Genomic DNA, 23,567 nt, shown 5'->3' with positions numbered 1-23,567 from the left:
ACCTTTGTTCCTGTGTTGATTCTGATACGCTGCCCATTCCTAATAGTAGCTGCTAACACCTTCAGAATATAATTCACTGGCTCATCCCGTCTGCGGTTTGAACTTTAAGCTTTGAAATACAGTCATAACGCTGTTAATAATCCGCTAATTACAATTCTAGCTTGAAACCTGCCAAAGCAATTTTGTGTCGAAATTTCTTTCCAAACTCACACCAATGTCACGTCCATCAGCCATTCTTGTTCGCATTGATCTATGCAGTTATTTAGTTTGGCAAAGTCTTTATTTTAATATGTTAACATTCTGATGCACATCATCACATCAATCCATGAAACGTTTCTCGTTCTCTCTCTCTGTCGATTGCCCAAACCCTTGGCATTTATTTATATTTTAACTGCTCTCATTCGTGTGAACACAGAACACAGAACATCACAGAACATTGATCCTCATGTAAGGTAAACTAATGTACGAAACTTCCAATTTCTGTGACCATATGCATGTCCAGCAGTCTCAAATATCCCCAATGACCTCGCTTCCACAACTGCTGCTGGCAATGCATTCCATGCTCTCACAACTCTCTGCGTAAGAAACCCGCCTTTGACATCCCCTCTACATTTTACACCAAACAGCTTAAAACTATCGTGTTGACAATGTCTGCCCTGGGAAAACGTCTTTGGCTATCTATGCCTCAAATTATCTTGTACACCTCAATGAGGTCTCCTCTCTTCCTTTTTTTCCAATGAAAACGTCCGAGCTTCAGGCTCTTTCAATGATTCAAGTTCTCACATTCATTCACTTTATCAAACTTCATTCCTTGAAGTTTGAATCGATCTTCACTCATTCATTCAATCAATCGCACTGCACTAGTTCATTCAAGATATCAACCTTCATTTCGTCATTCATTGAATCAATTTTCATGTGTTCATTCATTGAAACAAACATAATTCACTTCAAGACGCGAGCTTCAACTGTTCATTCAATGAATCAAACGTCATTCATTGATGGCATGAAAAGAACTTAACGCATTCATTCATCGAACTAAACTGCATTCATTCATTCATTGAATTAAACTTCACTCAGTCATTCTTAGAATCAAGCTGCATTCATTCATTCAATGTCTTGACCTTAAATCATTCACTCAATGAGGTAACTGTGTTGATTGGCGTGAGCTTCACTCATTCAGGCGAGAATCTCTTGTGCTTTTTACCTTTTTAAAAACATCCTTGCGCTTTTATCCTCGCTTTCTTTTAAATCCTTGTGCTTTTTACCCTCGCTTTTTTGAAATGTCCTTGTGCTTTTTACCCTCAGTTTAAAAAAAAATCCTTCTGCTTTTTACCCACGGTTCTTTTTAAAATCCTTGTGCTTTTTACCCTCCCTGTTTTGTTAAAATCCTGCTGTTTTTTATCCTCACTGCTTTGTTTAAAATCCTTGTGCTTTTTCGTCTCTCTTTTTTAAAATCCTTGTCCTTTTTGTCCTCAGTTTTTTAAAAAAATTCTTCTGCTTTTTACCCTCACATTTTTAAAAATCCTTGTGTGATTTAACGCTTTTGGAAACATCCTTATGCTTTTTACCCTCACCGTTGTTTTAAATCTTGTGATTTATACCCTCACTTTTTTAAAGTCCTTGTGCTTTTAACCCTCGGTTTTAAAAATATCCGTGTGCTTTTTGCCCACACTGTTTTGTTTAAAATCCTTGTGCCTTTTACGCTCACTGGTTTTTAAAATCCTTGTGCCTTTTACGCTCACTGGTTTTTAAAGTCCCTGTGCGTTTTACACATTTTTGGACAAATTCTTGTGCTATTTACCTTTTTCAAAACTCCTTGTGCTTTTTGCCCTCTGCTCTTTTAAAATCCTAGTGCTTTTTACCCACACTGTCTGTTTAAATCCTTGTGCTGTTGGCAATCAATCTTTTTCGAATCCTTGTGCTTTTTACCCTTTTTTTGAAACATCCTTGTGCTTTTCCCCCACGGTTCTTTTTAAAATCCTTGCGCTTTTTGCCCTTTTTTTTTAATCCTTGTGCTTTTTGCTCTCACTGTTTTATTTAAAATCCTTGTGCTTTTTTACCCTTGTTTGAAAAACCATTGTGCTTTTCACTCTCACTGTTTTGTTTAAAATGCTTGTGTTTTTTGCCCTCACATTTTGAAATGCGTGTGCTTCTAACCCTCACTTTAAAAATCCTTGTGCTCTTTGCCCTCACTGTTTTTAAAAAAAAATTCTTATGCTTTTTACCCTCACTGTTGTTTTAAATCTTGTGATCTTTACCCTCATTCTTTTTTTAAAAAATCCTTGTGTTTTTATCCCTCGGTTTTTGAAAATCCTCATGCTTTTTTCCTCACTGCTTTGTTGAAAGTCCTTGTGCTTTTTACCCTCACAGGTTTTTAAAATCCTTGTGTGTTTTACCCTCACTTTTTTAAAAATGTTTGTGCTTTTTACCTTTTTAAAAAAAATCCTTGGGCATTTTACCTTCTGTTCTTTTAAAATCCTTGTGTTTTTCTGCCTTCAGGATTGTTTTAAAAATCCTTGTGCTTTTTACCCTCTGTCGACTGTTCTGGTTACAAACTCCATTTCCTTCCTCTCACTCCAATCCATCCCTGGCCAATATCTCTGGCTGTAATAGAAGAATCACAACTCTGGTGACACCTTTGTTCCTGTGTTGATTCTGATACGCTGCCCATTCCTAATAGTAGCTGCTAACACCTTCAGAATATAATTCACTGGCTCATCCCGTCTGCGGTTTGAACTTTAAGCTTTGAAATACAGTCATAACGCTGTTAATAATCCGCTAATTACAGTTCTAGCTTGAAACCTGCCAAAGCAATTTTGTGTCGAAATTTCTTTCCAAACTCACACCAATGTCACGTCCATCAGCCATTCTTGTTCGCATTGATCTATGCAGTTATTTAGTTTGGCAAAGTCTTTATTTTAATATGTTAACATTCTGATGCACATCATCACATCAATCCATGAAACGTTTCTCGTTCTCTCTCTCTGTCGATTGCCCAAACCCTTGGCATTTATTTATATTTTAACTGCTCTCATTCGTGTGAACACAGAACACAGAACATCACAGAACATTGATCCTCATGTAAGGTAAACTAATGTACGAAACTTCCAATTTCTGTGACCATATGCATGTCCAGCAGTCTCAAATATCCCCAATGACCTCGCTTCCACAACTGCTGCTGGCAATGCATTCCATGCTCTCACAACTCTCTGCGTAAGAAACCCGCCTTTGACATCCCCTCTACATTTTACACCAAACAGCTTAAAACTATCGTGTTGACAATGTCTGCCCTGGGAAAACGTCTTTGGCTATCTATGCCTCAAATTATCTTGTACACCTCAATGAGGTCTCCTCTCTTCCTTTTTTTCCAATGAAAACGTCCGAGCTTCAGGCTCTTTCAATGATTCAAGTTCTCACATTCATTCACTTTATCAAACTTCATTCCTTGAAGTTTGAATCGATCTTCACTCATTCATTCAATCAATCGCACTGCACTAGTTCATTCAAGATATCAACCTTCATTTCGTCATTCATTGAATCAATTTTCATGTGTTCATTCATTGAAACAAACATAATTCACTTCAAGACGCGAGCTTCAACTGTTCATTCAATGAATCAAACGTCATTCATTGATGGCATGAAAAGAACTTAACGCATTCATTCATCGAACTAAACTGCATTCATTCATTCATTGAATTAAACTTCACTCAGTCATTCTTAGAATCAAGCTGCATTCATTCATTCAATGTCTTGACCTTAAATCATTCACTCAATGAGGTAACTGTGTTGATTGGCGTGAGCTTCACTCATTCAGGCGAGAATCTCTTGTGCTTTTTACCTTTTTAAAAACATCCTTGCGCTTTTATCCTCGCTTTCTTTTAAATCCTTGTGCTTTTTACCCTCGCTTTTTTGAAATGTCCTTGTGCTTTTTACCCTCAGTTTAAAAAAAAATCCTTCTGCTTTTTACCCACGGTTCTTTTTAAAATCCTTGTGCTTTTTACCCTCCCTGTTTTGTTAAAATCCTGCTGTTTTTTATCCTCACTGCTTTGTTTAAAATCCTTGTGCTTTTTCGTCTCTCTTTTTTAAAATCCTTGTCCTTTTTGTCCTCAGTTTTTTAAAAAAATTCTTCTGCTTTTTACCCTCACATTTTTAAAAATCCTTGTGTGATTTAACGCTTTTGGAAACATCCTTATGCTTTTTACCCTCACCGTTGTTTTAAATCTTGTGATTTATACCCTCACTTTTTTAAAGTCCTTGTGCTTTTAACCCTCGGTTTTAAAAATATCCGTGTGCTTTTTGCCCACACTGTTTTGTTTAAAATCCTTGTGCCTTTTACGCTCACTGGTTTTTAAAATCCTTGTGCCTTTTACGCTCACTGGTTTTTAAAGTCCCTGTGCGTTTTACACATTTTTGGACAAATTCTTGTGCTATTTACCTTTTTCAAAACTCCTTGTGCTTTTTGCCCTCTGCTCTTTTAAAATCCTAGTGCTTTTTACCCACACTGTCTGTTTAAATCCTTGTGCTGTTGGCAATCAATCTTTTTCGAATCCTTGTGCTTTTTACCCTTTTTTTGAAACATCCTTGTGCTTTTCCCCCACGGTTCTTTTTAAAATCCTTGCGCTTTTTGCCCTTTTTTTTTTATCCTTGTGCTTTTTGCTCTCACTGTTTTATTTAAAATCCTTGTGCTTTTTTACCCTTGTTTGAAAAACCATTGTGCTTTTCACTCTCACTGTTTTGTTTAAAATGCTTGTGTTTTTTGCCCTCACATTTTGAAATGCGTGTGCTTCTAACCCTCACTTTAAAAATCCTTGTGCTCTTTGCCCTCACTGTTTTTAAAAAAAAATTCTTATGCTTTTTACCCTCACTGTTGTTTTAAATCTTGTGATCTTTACCCTCATTCTTTTTTTAAAAAATCCTTGTGTTTTTATCCCTCGGTTTTTGAAAATCCTCATGCTTTTTTCCTCACTGCTTTGTTGAAAGTCCTTGTGCTTTTTACCCTCACAGGTTTTTAAAATCCTTGTGTGTTTTACCCTCACTTTTTTAAAAATGTTTGTGCTTTTTACCTTTTTAAAAAAAATCCTTGGGCATTTTACCCTCTGTTCTTTTAAAATCCTTGTGTTTTTCTGCCTTCAGGATTGTTTTAAAAATCCTTGTGCTTTTTACCCCCTGTCGACTGTTCTGGTTACAAACTCCATTTCCTTCCTCTCACTCCAATCCATCCCTGGCCAATATCTCTGGCTGTAATAGAAGAATCACAACTCTGGTGACACCTTTGTTCCTGTGTTGATTCTGATACGCTGCCCATTCCTAATAGTAGCTGCTAACACCTTCAGAATATAATTCACTGGCTCATCCCGTCTGCGGTTTGAACTTTAAGCTTTGAAATACAGTCATAACGCTGTTAATAATCCGCTAATTACAGTTCTAGCTTGAAACCTGCCAAAGCAATTTTGTGTCGAAATTTCTTTCCAAACTCACACCAATGTGACGTCCATCAGCCATTCTTGTTCGCATTGATCTATGCAGTTATTTAGTTTAGCAAAGTCTTTATTTTAATATGTTAACATTCTGAAGCACATCATCACATCAATCCATGAAACGTTTCTCGTTCTCTCTCTCTGTCGATTGCCCAAACCCTTGGCATTTATTTATATTTTAACTGCTCTCATTCGTGTGAACACAGAACACAGGACGTCACAGAACATTGATCCTCATGTAAGGTAAACTAATGTACGAAACTTCCAATTTCTGTGACCATATGCATGTCCAGCAGTCTCAAATATCCCCAATGACCTCGCTTCCACAACTGCTGCTGGCAATGCATTCCATGCTCTCACAACTCTCTGCGTAAGAAACCCGCCTTTGACATCCCCTCTACATTTTACACCAAACAGCTTAAAACTATCGTGTTGACAATGTCTGCCCTGGGAAAACGTCTTTGGCTATCTATGCCTTAAATTATCTTGTACACCTCAATGAGGTCTCCTCTCTTCCTTTTTTTCCAATGAAAACGTCCGAGCTTCAGGCTCTTTCAATGATTCAAGTTCTCACATTCATTCACTTTATCAAACTTCATTCCTTGAAGTTTGAATCGATCTTCACTCATTCATTCAATCAATCGCACTGCACTAGTTCATTCAAGATATCAACCTTCATTTCGTCATTCATTGAATCAATTTTCATGTGTTCATTCATTGAAACAAACATAATTCACTTCAAGACGCGAGCTTCAACTGTTCATTCAATGAATCAAACGTCATTCATTGATGGCATGAAAAGAACGTTACGCATTCATTCATCGAACTAAACTGCATTCATTCATTCATTGAATTAAACTTCACTCAGTCATTCTTAGAATCAAGCTGCATTCATTCATTCAATGTCTTGAGCTTAAATCATTCACTCAATGAGGCAACTGTGTTGATTGTCGTGAGCTTCACTCATTCAGGCAAGAATCTCTTGTGCTTTTTACCTTTTTAAAAACATCCTTGCGCTTTTATCCTCGCTTTCTTTTAATTCCTTGTGCTTTTTACCCTCGCTTTTTTGAAATGGCCTTGTGCTTTTTACCCTCAGTTTTAAAAAAAATCCTTGTGCTTTTTACCCACGGTTCTTTTTAAAATCCTTGTGCTTTTTACCCTCCCTGTTTTGTTAAAATCCTGCTGTTTTTTATCATCACTGCTTTGTTTAAAATCCTTGTGCTTTTTAGTCTCTTTTTTTTAATCCTTGTGCTTTTTGTCCTCAGTTTTTTAAAAAGTCCTTCTGCTTTTTACCCTCACATTTTTAAAAATCCTTGTATGATTTAACGCTTTTTGAAAAATCCTGATGCTTTTTACCCTCACTGTTGTTTTAAATCTTGTGATTTTTACCCTCACTTTTTTAATGTCCTTGTGCTTTTAACCCTCGGTTTTAAAAATATCCTTGTGCTTTTTGCCCTCACTGTTTTGTTTAAAATCCTTGTGCCTTTTACGCTCACTGGTTTTTAAAATCCTTGTGCCTTTTACGCTCACTGGTTTTTAAAGTCCCTGTGCGTTTTACACATTTTTGGACAAATTCTTGTGCTATGTACCTTCTTTTTTAAAACTCCTTGTGCTTTTTGCCCTCTGCTCTTTTAAAATCCTAGTGCTTTTTACCCACACTGTCTGTTTAAATCCTTGTGCTGTTGGCAATCAATCTTTTTCGAATCCTTGTGCTTTTTACCCTTTTTTTGATACATCCTTGTGCTTTTCCCCCACGGTTCTTTTTAAAATCCTTGCGCTTTTTGCCCTTTTTTTTTATCCTTGTGCTTTTTGCTCTCACTGTTTTATTTAAAATCCTTGTGCTTTTTTACCCTTGTTTGAAAAACCATTGTGCTTTTCACTCTCACTATTTTGTTTAAAATGCTTGTGTTTCTTGCCGTCACATTTTGAAATGCGTGTGCTTCTAACCCTCACTTTAAAAATCCTTGTGCTCTTTGCCCTCACTGTTTTAAAAAAAATCCTTCTGCTTTTTACCCTCACTGTTGTTTTAAATCTTGTGATCTTTACCCTCATTCTTTTTTTAAAAAATCCTTGTGCTTTTATCCCTCGGTTTTTGAAAATCCTCATGCTTTTTTCCTCACTGCTTTGTTGAAAATCCTTGTGCTTTTTACCCTCACTGGTTTTTAAAATCCTTGTGTGTTTTACCCTCACTTTTTAAAAAATGTTTGTGCTTTTTACCTTTTTAAAAAAAATCCTTGGGCATTTTACCCTCTGTTCTTTTAAAATCCTTGTGCTTTTTTGCCTTCAGTATTGTTTTAAAAATCCTTGTGCTTTTTACCCTCTGTCGACTGTTCTGGTTTCAAACTCCATTTCCTTCCTCTCACTCCAATCCATCCCTGGCCAATATCTCTGGCTGTAATAGAAGAATCACAACTCTGGTGACACCTTTGTTCCTGTGTTGATTCTGATACGCTGCCCATTCCTAATAGTAGCTGCTAACACCTTCAGAATATAATTCACTGGCTCATCCCGTCTGCGGTTTGAACTTTAAGCTTTGAAATACAGTCATAACGCTGTTAATAATCCGCTAATTACAATTCTAGCTTGAAACCTGCCAAAGCAATTTTGTGTCGAAATTTCTTTCCAAACTCACACCAATGTCACGTCCATCAGCCATTCTTGTTCGCATTGATCTATGCAGTTATTTAGTTTGGCAAAGTCTTTATTTTAATATGTTAACATTCTGAAGCACATCATCACATCAATCGATGAAACGTTTCTCGTTCTCTCTCTCTGTCGATTGCCCAAACCCTTGGCATTTATTTATATTTTAACTGCTCTCATTCGTGTGAACACAGAACACAGAACATCACAGAACATTGATCCTCATGTAAGGTAAACTAATGTACGAAACTTCCAATTTCTGTGACCATATGCATGTCCAGCAGTCTCAAATATCCCCAATGACCTCGCTTCCACAACTGCTGCTGGCAATGCATTCCATGCTCTCACAACTCTCTGCGTAAGAAACCCGCCTTTGACATCCCCTCTACATTTTACACCAAACAGCTTAAAACTATCGTGTTGACAATGTCTGCCCTGGGAAAACGTCTTTGGCTATCTATGCCTCAAATTATCTTGTACACCTCAATGAGGTCTCCTCTCTTCCTTTTTTTCCAATGAAAACGTCCGAGCTTCAGGCTCTTTCAATGATTCAAGTTCTCACATTCATTCACTTTATCAAACTTCATTCCTTGAAGTTTGAATCGATCTTCACTCATTCATTCAATCAATCGCACTGCACTAGTTCATTCAAGATGTCAACCTTCATTTCGTCATTCATTGAATCAATTTTCATGTGTTCATTCATTGAAACAAACATAATTCACTTCAAGACGCGAGCTTCAACTGTTCATTCAATGAATCAAACGTCATTCATTGATGGCATGAAAAGAACTTAACGCATTCATTCATCGAACTAAACTGCATTCATTCATTCATTGAATTAAACTTCACTCAGTCATTCTTAGAATCAAGCTGCATTCATTCATTCAATGTCTTGAGCTTAAATCATTCACTCAATGAGGCAACTGTGTTGATTGGCTTGAGCTTCACTCATTCAGGCAAGAATCTCTTGTGCTTTTTACCTTTTTAAAAACATCCTTGCGCTTTTATCCTCGCTTTCTTTTAAATCCTTGTGCTTTTTACCCTCGCTTTTTTGAAATGGCCTTGTGCTTTTTACCCTCAGTTTAAAAAAAAATCCTTGTGCTTTTTACCCACGGTTCTTTTTAAAATCCTTGTGCTTTTTACCCTCCCTGTTTTGTTAAAATCCTGCTGTTTTTTATCATCACTGCTTTGTTTAAAATCCTTGTGCTTTTTAGTCTCTTTTTTTTAATCCTTGTGCTTTTTGTCCTCAGTTTTTTAAAAAGTCCTTCTGCTTTTTACCCTCACATTTTTAAAAATCCTTGTATGATTTAACGCTTTTTGAAAAATCCTTATGCTTTTTACCCTCACTGTTGTTTTAAATCTTGTGATTTTTACCCTCACTTTTTTAATGTCCTTGTGCTTTTAACCCTCGGTTTTAAAAATATCCTTGTGCTTTTTGCCCTCACTGTTTTGTTTAAAATCCTTGAGCCTTTTACGCTCACTGGTTTTTAAAATCCTTGTGCCTTTTACGCTCACTGGTTTTTAAAGTCCCTGTGCGTTTTACACATTTTTGGACAAATTCTTGTGCTATTTACCTTCTTTTTTAAAACTCCTTGTGCTTTTTGCCCTCTGCTCTTTTAAAATCCTAGTGCTTTTTACCCACACTGTCTGTTTAAATCCTTGTGCTGTTGGCAATCAATCTTTTTCGAATCCTTGTGCTTTTTACCCTTTTTTTGATACATCCTTGTGCTTTTCCCCCACGGTTCTTTTTAAAATCCTTGCGCTTTTTGCCCTTTTTTTTATCCTTGTGCTTTTTGCTCTCACTGTTTTATTTAAAATCCTTGTGCTTTTTTACCCTTGTTTGAAAAACCATTGTGCTTTTCACTCTCACTATTTTTTTTAAAATGCTTGTGTTTCTTGCCGTCACATTTTGAAATGCGTGTGCTTCTAACCCTCACTTTAAAAATCCTTGTGCTCTTTGCCCTCACTGTTTTAAAAAAAATCCTTCTGCTTTTTACCCTCACTGTTGTTTTAAATCTTGTGATCTTTACCCTCATTCTTCTTTTAAAAAATCCTTGTGCTTTTATCCCTCGGTTTTTGAAAATCCTCATGCTTTTTTCCTCACTGCTTTGTTGAAAATCCTTGTGCTTTTTACCCTCACTGGTTTTTAAAATCCTTGTGTGTTTTACCCTCACTTTTTAAAAAATGTTTGTGCTTTTTACCTTTTTAAAAAAAATCCTTGGGCATTTTACCCTCTGTTCTTTTAAAATCCTTGTGCTTTTTTGCCTTCAGTATTGTTTTAAAAATCCTTGTGCTTTTTACCCCCTGTCGACTGTTCTGGTTTCAAACTCCATTTCCTTCCTCTCACTCCAATCCATCCCTGGCCAATATCTCTGGCTGTAATAGAAGAATCACAACTCTGGTGACACCTTTGTTCCTGTGTTGATTCTGATACGCTGCCCATTCCTAATAGTAGCTGCTAACACCTTCAGAATATAATTCACTGGCTCATCCCGTCTGCGGTTTGAACTTTAAGCTTTGAAATACAGTCATAACGCTGTTAATAATCCGCTAATTACAATTCTAGCTTGAAACCTGCCAAAGCAATTTTGTGTCGAAATTTCTTTCCAAACTCACACCAATGTCACGTCCATCAGCCATTCTTGTTCGCATTGATCTATGCAGTTATTTAGTTTGGCAAAGTCTTTATTTTAATATGTTAACATTCTGAAGCACATCATCACATCAATCCATGAAACGTTTCTCGTTCTCTCTCTCTGTCGATTGCCCAAACCCTTGGCATTTATTTATATTTTAACTGCTCTCATTCGTGTGAACACAGAACACAGAACATCACAGAACATTGATCCTCATGTAAGGTAAACTAATGTACGAAACTTCCAATTTCTGTGACCATATGCATGTCCAGCAGTCTCAAATATCCCCAATGACCTCGCTTCCACAACTGCTGCTGGCAATGCATTCCATGCTCTCACAACTCTCTGCGTAAGAAACCCGCCTTTGACATCCCCTCTACATTTTACACCAAACAGCTTAAAACTATCGTGTTGACAATGTCTGCCCTGGGAAAACGTCTTTGGCTATCTATGCCTCAAATTATCTTGTACACCTCAATGAGGTCTCCTCTCTTCCTTTTTTTCCAATGAAAACGTCCGAGCTTCAGGCTCTTTCAATGATTCAAGTTCTCACATTCATTCACTTTATCAAACTTCATTCCTTGAAGTTTGAATCGATCTTCACTCATTCATTCAATCAATCGCACTGCACTAGTTCATTCAAGATGTCAACCTTCATTTCGTCATTCATTGAATCAATTTTCATGTGTTCATTCATTGAAACAAACATAATTCACTTCAAGACGCGAGCTTCAACTGTTCATTCAATGAATCAAACGTCATTCATTGATGGCATGAAAAGAACTTAACGCATTCATTCATCGAACTAAACTGCATTCATTCATTCATTGAATTAAACTTCACTCAGTCATTCTTAGAATCAAGCTGCATTCATTCATTCAATGTCTTGAGCTTAAATCATTCACTCAATGAGGCAACTGTGTTGATTGGCTTGAGCTTCACTCATTCAGGCAAGAATCTCTTGTGCTTTTTACCTTTTTAAAAACATCCTTGCGCTTTTATCCTCGCTTTCTTTTAAATCCTTGTGCTTTTTACCCTCGCTTTTTTGAAATGGCCTTGTGCTTTTTACCCTCAGTTTAAAAAAAAATCCTTGTGCTTTTTACCCACGGTTCTTTTTAAAATCCTTGTGCTTTTTACCCTCCCTGTTTTGTTAAAATCCTGCTGTTTTTTATCATCACTGCTTTGTTTAAAATCCTTGTGCTTTTTAGTCTCTTTTTTTTAATCCTTGTGCTTTTTGTCCTCAGTTTTTTAAAAAGTCCTTCTGCTTTTTACCCTCACATTTTTAAAAATCCTTGTATGATTTAACGCTTTTTGAAAAATCCTTATGCTTTTTACCCTCACTGTTGTTTTAAATCTTGTGATTTTTACCCTCACTTTTTTAATGTCCTTGTGCTTTTAACCCTCGGTTTTAAAAATATCCTTGTGCTTTTTGCCCTCACTGTTTTGTTTAAAATCCTTGAGCCTTTTACGCTCACTGGTTTTTAAAATCCTTGTGCCTTTTACGCTCACTGGTTTTTAAAGTCCCTGTGCGTTTTACACATTTTTGGACAAATTCTTGTGCTATTTACCTTCTTTTTTAAAACTCCTTGTGCTTTTTGCCCTCTGCTCTTTTAAAATCCTAGTGCTTTTTACCCACACTGTCTGTTTAAATCCTTGTGCTGTTGGCAATCAATCTTTTTCGAATCCTTGTGCTTTTTACCCTTTTTTTGATACATCCTTGTGCTTTTCCCCCACGGTTCTTTTTAAAATCCTTGCGCTTTTTGCCCTTTTTTTTATCCTTGTGCTTTTTGCTCTCACTGTTTTATTTAAAATCCTTGTGCTTTTTTACCCTTGTTTGAAAAACCATTGTGCTTTTCACTCTCACTATTTTGTTTAAAATGCTTGTGTTTCTTGCCGTCACATTTTGAAATGCGTGTGCTTCTAACCCTCACTTTAAAAATCCTTGTGCTCTTTGCCCTCACTGTTTTAAAAAAAATCCTTCTGCTTTTTACCCTCACTGTTGTTTTAAATCTTGTGATCTTTACCCTCATTCTTTTTTTAAAAAATCCTTGTGCTTTTATCCCTCGGTTTTTGAAAATCCTCATGCTTTTTTCCTCACTGCTTTGTTGAAAATCCTTGTGCTTTTTACCCTCACTGGTTTTTAAAATCCTTGTGTGTTTTACCCTCACTTTTTAAAAAATGTTTGTGCTTTTTACCTTTTTAAAAAAAATCCTTGGGCATTTTACCCTCTGTTCTTTTAAAATCCTTGTGCTTTTTTGCCTTCAGTATTGTTTTAAAAATCCTTGTGCTTTTTACCCCCTGTCGACTGTTCTGGTTTCAAACTCCATTTCCTTCCTCTCACTCCAATCCATCCCTGGCCAATATCTCTGGCTGTAATAGAAGAATCACAACTCTGGTGACACCTTTGTTCCTGTGTTGATTCTGATACGCTGCCCATTCCTAATAGTAGCTGCTAACACCTTCAGAATATAATTCACTGGCTCATCCCGTCTGCGGTTTGAACTTTAAGCTTTGAAATACAGTCATAACGCTGTTAATAATCCGCTAATTACAGTTCTAGCTTGAAACCTGCCAAAGCAATTTTGTGTCGAAATTTCTTTCCAAACTCACACCAATGTGACGTCCATCAGCCATTCTTGTTCGCATTGATCTATGCAGTTATTTAGTTTGGCAAAGTCTTTATTTTAATATGTTAACATTCTGAACCACATCATCACATCAATCCATGAAACGTTTCTCGTTCTCTCTCTCTGTCGATTTTCACAACCCTTGGCATTTATTTATATTTTAACTGCTCTCATTCGTGTGAACACAGAACACAGAACATCACAGAACATTGATCCTCATGTAAGGTAAACTAATGTACGAAACTTCCAATTTCTGTGACCATATGCATGTCCAGCAGTCTCAAATATCCCCAATGACCTCGCTTCCACAACTGCTGCTGGCAATGCATTCCATGCTCTCACAACTCTCTGCGTAAGAAACCCGCCTTTGACATCCCCTCTTCATTTAACACCAAACAGCTTAAAACTATCGTGTTGACTATTTCTGCCCTGGGAAAACGTCTTTGGCTATCTATGCCTCAAATTATCTTGTACACCTCAATGAGGTCTCCTCTCTTCCTTTTTTTCCAATGAAAACGTCCGAGCTTCACTCTCTTTCAATGATTCAAGTTCTCACATTCATTCACTTTATCAAACTTCATTCCTTGAAGTTTGAATCGATCTTCACTCATTCATTCAATCAATCACACTGCACTAGTTCATTCAAGATATCAACCTTCATTTCGTCATTCATTGAATCAATTTTCATGTATTCATTCCTTGTAACAAACATAATTCATTTCAAGACGCGAGCTTCAACTATTCATTCAATGAATCAAACGTCATTCATTGATGGCATGAAAAGAACTTAAAGCATTCATTCATCGAACTAAACTAAACTAAAGTTTAATTCATCGAATTAAACTTCACTCAGTCATTCTTAGAATCAAGCTGCATTCATTCATTCAATGTCTTGAGCTTAAATCATTCACTCAATGAGGTAACTGTGTTGATTGGCGTGAGCTTCACTCATTCAGGCGAGAATCTCTTGTGCTTTTTACCTTTTTAAAAACATCCTTGCGCTTTTATCCTCGCTTTCTTTTAAATCCTTGTGCTTTTTACCCTCGCTTTTTTGAAATGTCCTTGTGCTTTTTACCCTCAGTTTAAAAAAAAATCCTTGTGCTTTTTACCCACGGTTCTTTTTAAAATCCTTGTGCTTTTTACCCTCCCTGTTTTGTTAAAATCCTGCTGTTTTTTATCCTCACTGCTTTGTTTAAAATCCTTGTGCTTTTTCGTCTCTCTTTTTTAAAATCCTTGTCCTTTTTGTCCTCAGTTTTTTAAAAAAATTCTTCTGCTTTTTCCCCTCACATTTTTAAAAATCCTTGTGTGATTTAACGCTTTTTGAAACATCCTTATGCTTTTTACCCTCACCGTTGTTTTAAATCTTGTGATTTATACCCTCACTTTTTTAAAGTCCTTGTGCTTTTAACCCTCGGTTTTAAAAATATCCTTGTGCTTTTTGCCCACACTGTTTTGTTTAAAATCCTTGTGCCTTTTACGCTCACTGGTTTTTAAAATCCTTGTGCCTTTTACGCTCACTGGTTTTTAAAGTCCCTGTGCGTTTTACACATTTTTGGACAAATTCTTGTGCTATTTACCTTTTTCAAAACTCCTTGTGCTTTTTGCCCTCTGCTCTTTTAAAATCCTAGTGCTTTTTACCCACACTGTCTGTTTAAATCCTTGTGCTGTTGGCAATCAATCTTTTTCGAATCCTTGTGCTTTTTACCCTTTTTTTGAAACATCCTTGTGCTTTTCCCCCACGGTTCTTTTTAAAATCCTTGCGCTTTTTGCCCTTTTTTTTTAATCCTTGTGCTTTTTGCTCTCACTGTTTTATTTAAAATCCTTGTGCTTTTTTACCCTTGTTTGAAAAACCATTGTGCTTTTCACTCTCACTGTATTGTTTAAAATGCTTGTGTTTTTTGCCCTCACATTTTGAAATGCGTGTGCTTCTAACCCTCACTTTAAAAATCCTTGTGCTCTTTGCCCTCACTGTTTTTAAAAAAAAATTCTTATGCTTTTTACCCTCACTGTTGTTTTAAATCTTGTGATCTTTACCCTCATTCTTTTTTTAAAAAATCCTTGTGTTTTTATCCCTCGGTTTTTGAAAATCCTCATGCTTTTTTCCTCACTGCTTTGTTGAAAATCCTTGTGCTTTTTACCCTCACAGGTTTTTAAAATCCTTGTGTGTTTTACCCTCACTTTTTTAAAAATGTTTGTGCTTTTTACCTTTTTAAAAAAAATCCTTGGGCATTTTACCCTCTGTTCTTTTAAAATCCTTGTGTTTTTCTGCCTTCAGGATTGTTTTAAAAATCCTTGTGCTTTTTACCCTCTGTCGACTGTTCTGGTTACAAACTCCATTTCCTTCCTCTCACTCCAATCCATCCCTGGCCAATATCTCTGGCTGTAATAGAAGAATCACAACTCTGGTGACACCTTTGTTCCTGTGTAGATTCTGATACGCTGCCCATTCCTAATAGTAGCTGCTAACACCTTCAGAATATAATTCACTGGCTCATCCCGTCTGCGGTTTGAACTTTAAGCTTTGAAATACAGTCATAACGCTGTTAATAATCCGCTAATTACAGTTCTAGCTTGAAACCTGCCAAAGCAATTTTGAGTCGAAATTTCTTTCCAAACTCACACCAATATCACGTCCATCAGCCATTCTTGTTCGCATTGATCTATGCAGTTATTTAGTTTGGCGAAGTCTTTATTTTAATATGTTAACATTCTGAACCACATCATCACATCAATCCATGAAACGTTTCTCATTCTCTCTCTCTGTCGATTGCCCAAACCCTTGGCATTTATTTATATTTTAACTGCTCTCATTCGTGTGAACACAGAACACAGAACATCACAGAACATTGATCCTCATGTAAGGTAAACTAATGTACGAAACTTCCAATTTCTGTGACCATATGCATGTCCAGCAGTCTCAAATATCCCCAATGACCTCGCTTCCACAACTGCTGCTGGCAATGCATTCCATGCTCTCACAACTCTCTGCGTAAGAAACCCGCCTTTGACATCCCCTCTACATTTTACACCAAACAGCTTAAAACTATCGTGTTGACAATGTCTGCCCTGGGAAAACGTCTTTGGCTATCTATGCCTCAAATTATCTTGTACACCTCAATGAGGTCTCCTCTCTTCCTTTTTTTCCAATGAAAACGTCCGAGCTTCAGGCTCTTTCAATGATTCAAGTTCTCACATTCATTCACTTTATCAAACTTCATTCCTTGAAGTTTGAATCGATCTTCACTCATTCATTCAATCAATCGCACTGCACTAGTTCATTCAAGATGTCAACCTTCATTTCGTCATTCATTGAATCAATTTTCATGTGTTCATTCATTGAAACAAACATAATTCACTTCAAGACGCGAGCTTCAACTGTTCATTCAATGAATCAAACGTCATTCATTGATGGCATGAAAAGAACTTAACGCATTCATTCATCGAACTAAACTGCATTCATTCATTCATTGAATTAAACTTCACTCAGTCATTCTTAGAATCAAGCTGCATTCATTCATTCAATGTCTTGAGCTTAAATCATTCACTCAATGAGGCAACTGTGTTGATTGGCGTGAGCTTCACTCATTCAGGCAAGAATCTCTTGTGCTTTTTACCTTTTTAAAAACATCCTTGCGCTTTTATCCTCGCTTTCTTTTAAATCCTTGTGCTTTTTACCCTCGCTTTTTTGAAATGTCCTTGTGCTTTTTACCCTCAGTTTAAAAAAAAATCCTTGTGCTTTTTACCACGGTTCTTTTTAAAATCCTTGTGCTTTTTACCCTCCCTGTTTTGTTAAAATCCTGCTGTTTTTTATCCTCACTGCTTTGTTTAAAATCCTTGTGCTTTTTCGTCTCTCTTTTTTAAAATCCTTGTGCTTTTTGTCCTCAGTTTTTTTTAAAAATTTCTTCTGCTTTTTACCCTCACATTTTTAAAAATCCTTGTGTGATTTAACGCTTTTTGAAACATCCTTATGCTTTTTACCCTCACCGTTGTTTTAAATCTTGTGATTTATACCCTCACTTTTTAAAAGTCCTTGTGCTTTTAACCCTCGGTTTTAAAAATATCCTTGTGCTTTTTGCCCTCACTGTTTTGTTTAAAATCCTTGTGCCTTTTACGCTCAGTGGTTTTTCAAATCCTTGTGCCTTTTATGCTCACTGGTTTTTAAAGTCCCTGTGCGTTTTACACATTTTTGGACAAATTCTTGTGCTATTTGCCTTCTTTTTTAAAACTCCTTGTGCTTTTTACCCTCTGCTCTTTTAAAATCCTAGTGCTTTTTACCCACACTGTCTGTTTAAATCCTTGTGCTGTTGGCAATCAATCTTTTTCGAATCCTTGTGCTTTTTACCCTTTTTTTGATACATCCTTGTGCTTTTCCCCCACGGTTCTTTTTAAAATCCTTGCGCTTTTTGCCCTTTTTTTTTATCCTTGTGCTTTTTGCTCTCACTGTTTTGTTTAAAATGCTTGTGTTTCTTGCCGTCACATTTTGAAATGCGTGTGCTTCTAACCCTCACTTTAAAAATCCTTGTGCTCTTTGCCCTCACTGTTTTAAAAAAAATCCTTCTGCTTTTTACCCTCACTGTTGTTTTAAATCTTGTGATCTTTACCCTCATTCTTTTTTTAAAAAATCCTTGTGCTTTTTACCCTCCCTGTTTTGTTAAAATCCTGCTGTTTTTTATCATCACTGCTTTGTTTAAAATCCTTGTGCTTTTTAGTCTCTTTTTTTTAATCCTTGTGCTTTTTGTCCTCAGTTTTTTAAAAAGTCCTTCTGCTTTTTACCCTCACATTTTTAAAAATCCTTGTATGATTTAACGCTTTTTGAAAAATCCTTCTGCTTTTTACCCTCACTGTTGTTTTAAATCTTGTGATTTTTACCCTCACTTTTTTAATGTCCTTGTGCTTTTAACCCTCGGTTTTAAAAATATCCTTGTGCTTTTTGCCCTCACTGTTTTGTTTAAAATCCTTGTGCGTTTTACGCTCACTGGTTTTTAAAATCCTTGTGCCTTTTACGCTCACTGGTTTTTAAAGTCCCTGTGCGTTTTACACATTTTTGAACAAATTCTTGTGCTATTTACCTTCTTTTTTAAAACTCCTTGTGCTTTTTGCCCTCTGCTCTTTTAAAATCCTAGTGCTTTTTACCCACACTGTCTGTTTAAATCCTTGTGCTGTTGGCAATCAATCTTTTTCGAATCCTTGTGCTTTTTACCCTTTTTTTGATACATCCTTGTGCTTTTCCCCCACGGTTCTTTTTAAAATCCTTGCGCTTTTTGCCCTTTTTTTTTATCCTTGTGCTTTTTGCTCTCACTGTTTTATTTAAAATCCTTGTGCTTTTTTACCCTTGTTTGAAAAACCATTGTGCTTTTCACTCTCACTATTTTGTTTAAAATGCTTGTGTTTCTTGCCGTCACATTTTGAAATGCGTGTGCTTCTAACCCTCACTTTAAAAATCCTTGTGCTCTTTGCCCTCACTGTTTTAAAAAAATCCTTCTGCTTTTTACCCTCACTGTTGTTTTAAATCTTGTGATCTTTACCCTCATTCTTTTTTTAAAAAATCCTTGTGCTTTTATCCCTCGGTTTTTGAAAATCCTGATGCTTTTTTCCTCACTGCTTTGTTGAAAAACCTTGTGCTTTTTACCCTCACTGGTTTTTAAAATCCTTGTGTGTTTTACCCTCACTTTTTTTAAAATGTTTGTGCTTTTTACCTTTTTAAAAAAAATCCTTGGGCATTTTACCCTCTGTTCTTTTAAAATCCTTGTGCTTTTTTGCCTTCAGTATTGTTTTAAAAATCCTTGTGCTTTTTACCCTCTGTCGACTGTTCTGGTTTCAAACTCCATTTCCTTCCTCTCACTCCAATCCATCCCTGGCCAATATCTCTGGCTGTAATAGAAGAATCACAACTCTGGTGACACCTTTGTTCCTGTGTTGATTCTGATACGCTGCCCATTCCTAATAGTAGCTGCTAACACCTTCAGAATATAATTCACTGGTTCATCCCGTCTGCGGTTTGAACTTTAAGCTTTGAAATACAGTCATAACGCTGTTAATAATCCGCTAATTACAATTCTAGTTTGAAACCTGCCAAAGCAATTTTGTGTCGAAATTTCTTTCCAAACTCACACCAATGTCACGTCCATCAGCCATTCTTGTTCGCATTGATCTATGCAGTTATTTAGTTTGGCAAAGTCTTTATTTTAATATGTTAACATTCTGAAGCACATCATCACATCAATCCATGAAACGTTTCTCGTTCTCTCTCTCTGTCGATTGCCCAAACCCTTGGCATTTATTTATATTTTAACTGCTCTCATTCGTGTGAACACAGAACACAGAACATCACAGAACATTGATCCTCATGTAAGGTAAACTAATGTACGAAACTTCCAATTTCTGTGACCATATGCATGTCCAGCAGTCTCAAATATCCCCAATGACCTCGCTTCCACAACTGCTGCTGGCAATGCATTCCATGCTCTCACAACTCCCTGCGTAAGAAACCCGCCTTTGACATCCCCTCTACATTTTACACCAAACAGCTTAAAACTATCGTGTTGACAATGTCTGCCCTGGGAAAACGTCTTTGGCTATCTATGCCTCAAATTATCTTGTACACCTCAATGAGGTCTCCTCTCTTCCTTTTTTTCCAATGAAAACGTCCGAGCTTCAGGCTCTTTCAATGATTCAAGTTCTCACATTCATTCACTTTATCAAACTTCATTCCTTGAAGTTTGAATCGATCTTCACTCATTCATTCAATCAATCGCACTGCACTAGTTCATTCAAGATATCAACCTTCATTTCGTCATTCATTGAATCAATTTTCATGTGTTCATTCATTGAAACAAACATAATTCACTTCAAGACGCGAGCTTCAACTGTTCATTCAATGAATCAAACGTCATTCATTGATGGCATGAAAAGAACTTAACGCATTCATTCGTCGAACTAAACTGCATTCATTCATTCATTGAATTAAACTTCACTCAGTCATTCTTAGAATCAAGCTGCATTCATTCAGTCAATGTCTTGAGCTTAAATCATTCACTCAATGAGGTAACTGTGTTGATTGGCGTGAGCTTCACTCATTCAGGCGAGAATCTCTTGTGCTTTTTACCTTTTTAAAAACATCCTTGCGCTTTTATCCTCGCTTTCTTTTAAATCCTTGTGCTTTTTACCCTCGCTTTTTTGAAATGTCCTTGTGCTTTTTACCCTCAGTTTAAAAAAAAATCCTTCTGCTTTTTACCCACGGTTCTTTTTAAAATCCTTGTGCTTTTTACCCTCCCTGTTTTGTTAAAATCCTGCTGTTTTTTATCCTCAATGCTTTGTTTAAAATCCTTGTGCTTTTTCGTCTCTCTTTTTTAAAATCCTTGTCCTTTTTGTCCTCAGTTTTTTAAAAAAATTCTTCTGCTTTTTACCCTCACATTTTTAAAAATCCTTGTGTGATTTAACGCTTTTTGAAACATCCTTATGCTTTTTACCCTCACCGTTGTTTTAAATCTTGTGATTTATACCCTCACTTTTTTAAAGTCCTTGTGCTTTTAACCCTCGGTTTTAAAAATATCCTTGTGCTTTTTGCCCACACTGTTTTGTTTAAAATCCTTGTGCCTTTTACGCTCACTGGTTTTTAAAATCCTTGTGCCTTTTACGCTCACTGGTTTTTAAAGTCCCTGTGCGTTTTACACATTTTTGGACAAATTCTTGTGCTATTTACCTTCTTTTTTAAAACTCCTTGTGCTTTTTACCCTCTGCTCTTTTAAAATCCTAGTGCTTTTTACCCACACTGTCTGTTTAAGTCCTTGTGCTGTTGGCAATCAATCTTTTTCGAATCCTTGTGCTTTTTACCCTTTCTTTGAAACATCCTTGTGCTTTTCCCCCACGGTTCTTTTTAAAATCCTTGCGCTTTTTGCCCTTTTTTTTTAATCCTTGTGCTTTTTGCTCTCACTGTTTTATTTAAAATCCTTGTGCTTTTTTACCCTTGTTTGAAAAACCCTTGTGCTTTTCATCCTCACTGTTTTGTTTAAAATGCTTGTGTTTTTTGCCCTCACATTTTGAAATGCGTGTGCTTCTAACCCTCACTTTAAAAATCCTTGTGCTCTTTGCCCTCACTGTTTTTAAAAAAAAATCCTTATGCTTTTTACACTCACTGTTGTTTTAAATCTTGTGATCTTTACCCTCATTCTTTTTTTCGAAATCCTTGTGTTTTTATCCCTCGGTTTTTGAAAATCCTGATGCTTTTTTCTCACTGCTTTGTTGAAAATCCTTGTGCTTTTTACCCTCACTGGTTTTTAAAATCCTTGTGTGTTTTAACCTCACCTTTTAAAAAATGTTTGTGCTTTTTACCTTTTTAAAAAAAATCCTTGGGCATTTTACCCTCTGTTCTTTTAAAATCCTTGTGCTTTTTTGCTTTCAATACTGTTTTAAAAATCCTTGTGCTTTTTACCCTCTGTCGACTGTTCTGGTTACAAACTCCATTTCCTTCCTCTCACTCCAATCCATCCCTGGCCAATATCTCTGGCTGTAATAGAAGAATCACAACTCTGGTGACACCTTTGTTCCTGTGTTGATTCTGATACGCTGCCCATTCCTAATAGTAGCTGCTAACACCTTCAGAATATAATTCACTGGCTCATCCCGTCTGCGGTTTGAACTTTAAGCTTTGAAATACAGTCATAACGCTGTTAATAATCCGCTAATTACAATTCTAGCTTGAAACCTGCCAAAGCAATTTTGTGTCGAAATTTCTTTCCAAACTCACACCAATGTCACGTCCATCAGCCATTCTTGTTCGCATTGATCTATGCAGTTATTTAGTTTGGCAAAGTCTTTATTTTAATATGTTAACATTCTGAACCACATCATCACATCAATCCATGAAACGTTTCTCGTTCTCTCTCTCTGTCGATTGCCCAAACCCTTGGCATTTATTTATATTTTAACTGCTCTCATTCGTGTGAACACAGAACACAGAACATCACAGAACATTGATCCTCATGTAAGGTAAACTAATGTACGAAACTTCCAATTTCTGTGACCATATGCATGTCCAGCAGTCTCAAATATCCCCAATGACCTCGCTTCCACAACTGCTGCTGGCAATGCATTCCATGCTCTCACAACTCTCTGCGTAAGAAACCCGCCTTTGACATCCCCTCTACACTTTACACCAAACAGCTTAAAACTATCGTGTTGACAATTTCTGCCCTGGGAAAACGTCTTTGGCTATCTATGCCTCAAATTATCTTGTACACCTCAATGAGGTCTCCTCTCTTCCTTTTTTTCCAATGAAAACGTCCGAGCTTCAATCTCTTTCAATGATTCAAGTTCTCACATTCATTCACTTTATCAAACTTCATTCCTTGAAGTTTGAATCGATCTTCACTCATTCATTCAATCAATCGCACTGCACTAGTTCATTCAAGGTATCAACCTTCATTTCGTCATTCATTGAATCAATTTTCATGTGTTCATTCATTGAAACAAACATAATTCACTTCAAGACGCGAGCTTCAACTGTTCATTCAATGAATCAAACGTCATTCATTGATGGCATGAAAAGAACTTAACGCATTCATTCATCGAACTAAACTGCATTCATTCATTCATTGAATTAAACTTCACTCAGTCATTCTAAGAATCAAGCTGCATTCATTCATTCAATGTCTTGAGCTTAAATCATTCACTCAATGAGGCAACTGTGTTGATTGGCGTGAGCTTCACTCATTCAGGCAAGAATCTCTTGTGCTTTTTGCCTTTTTAAAAACATCCTTGCGCTTTTATCCTCGCTTTCTTTTAAATCCTTGTGCTTTTTGTCCTCAGTTTTTTTTTAAATTCTTCTGCTTTTTACCCTCACATTTTTAAAAATCCTTGTGTGATTTAACGCTTTTTGAAACATCCTTATGCTTTTTACCCTCACTGTTGTTTTAAATCTTGTGATTTTTACCCTCACTTTTTTATAGTCCTTGTGCTTTTAACCCTCGGTTTTAAAAATATCCTTGTGCTTTTTGCCCTCACTGTTTTGTTTAAAATCCTTGTGCCTTTTACGCTCACTGATTTTTAAAATCCTTGTGCCTTTTACGCTCACTGGTTTTTAAAGTACCTGTGCGTTTTACACATTTTTGGACAAATTCTTGTGCTATTTACCTTCTTTTTTAAAACTCCTTGTGCTTTTTGCCCTCTGCTCTTTTAAAATC

This window comes from Chiloscyllium punctatum, chromosome X (assembly GCF_047496795.1).
Source record: "Chiloscyllium punctatum isolate Juve2018m chromosome X, sChiPun1.3, whole genome shotgun sequence".
Taxonomy (NCBI): domain Eukaryota; kingdom Metazoa; phylum Chordata; class Chondrichthyes; order Orectolobiformes; family Hemiscylliidae; genus Chiloscyllium; species Chiloscyllium punctatum.
Note: the sequence above shows the minus strand (reverse complement) of the source record.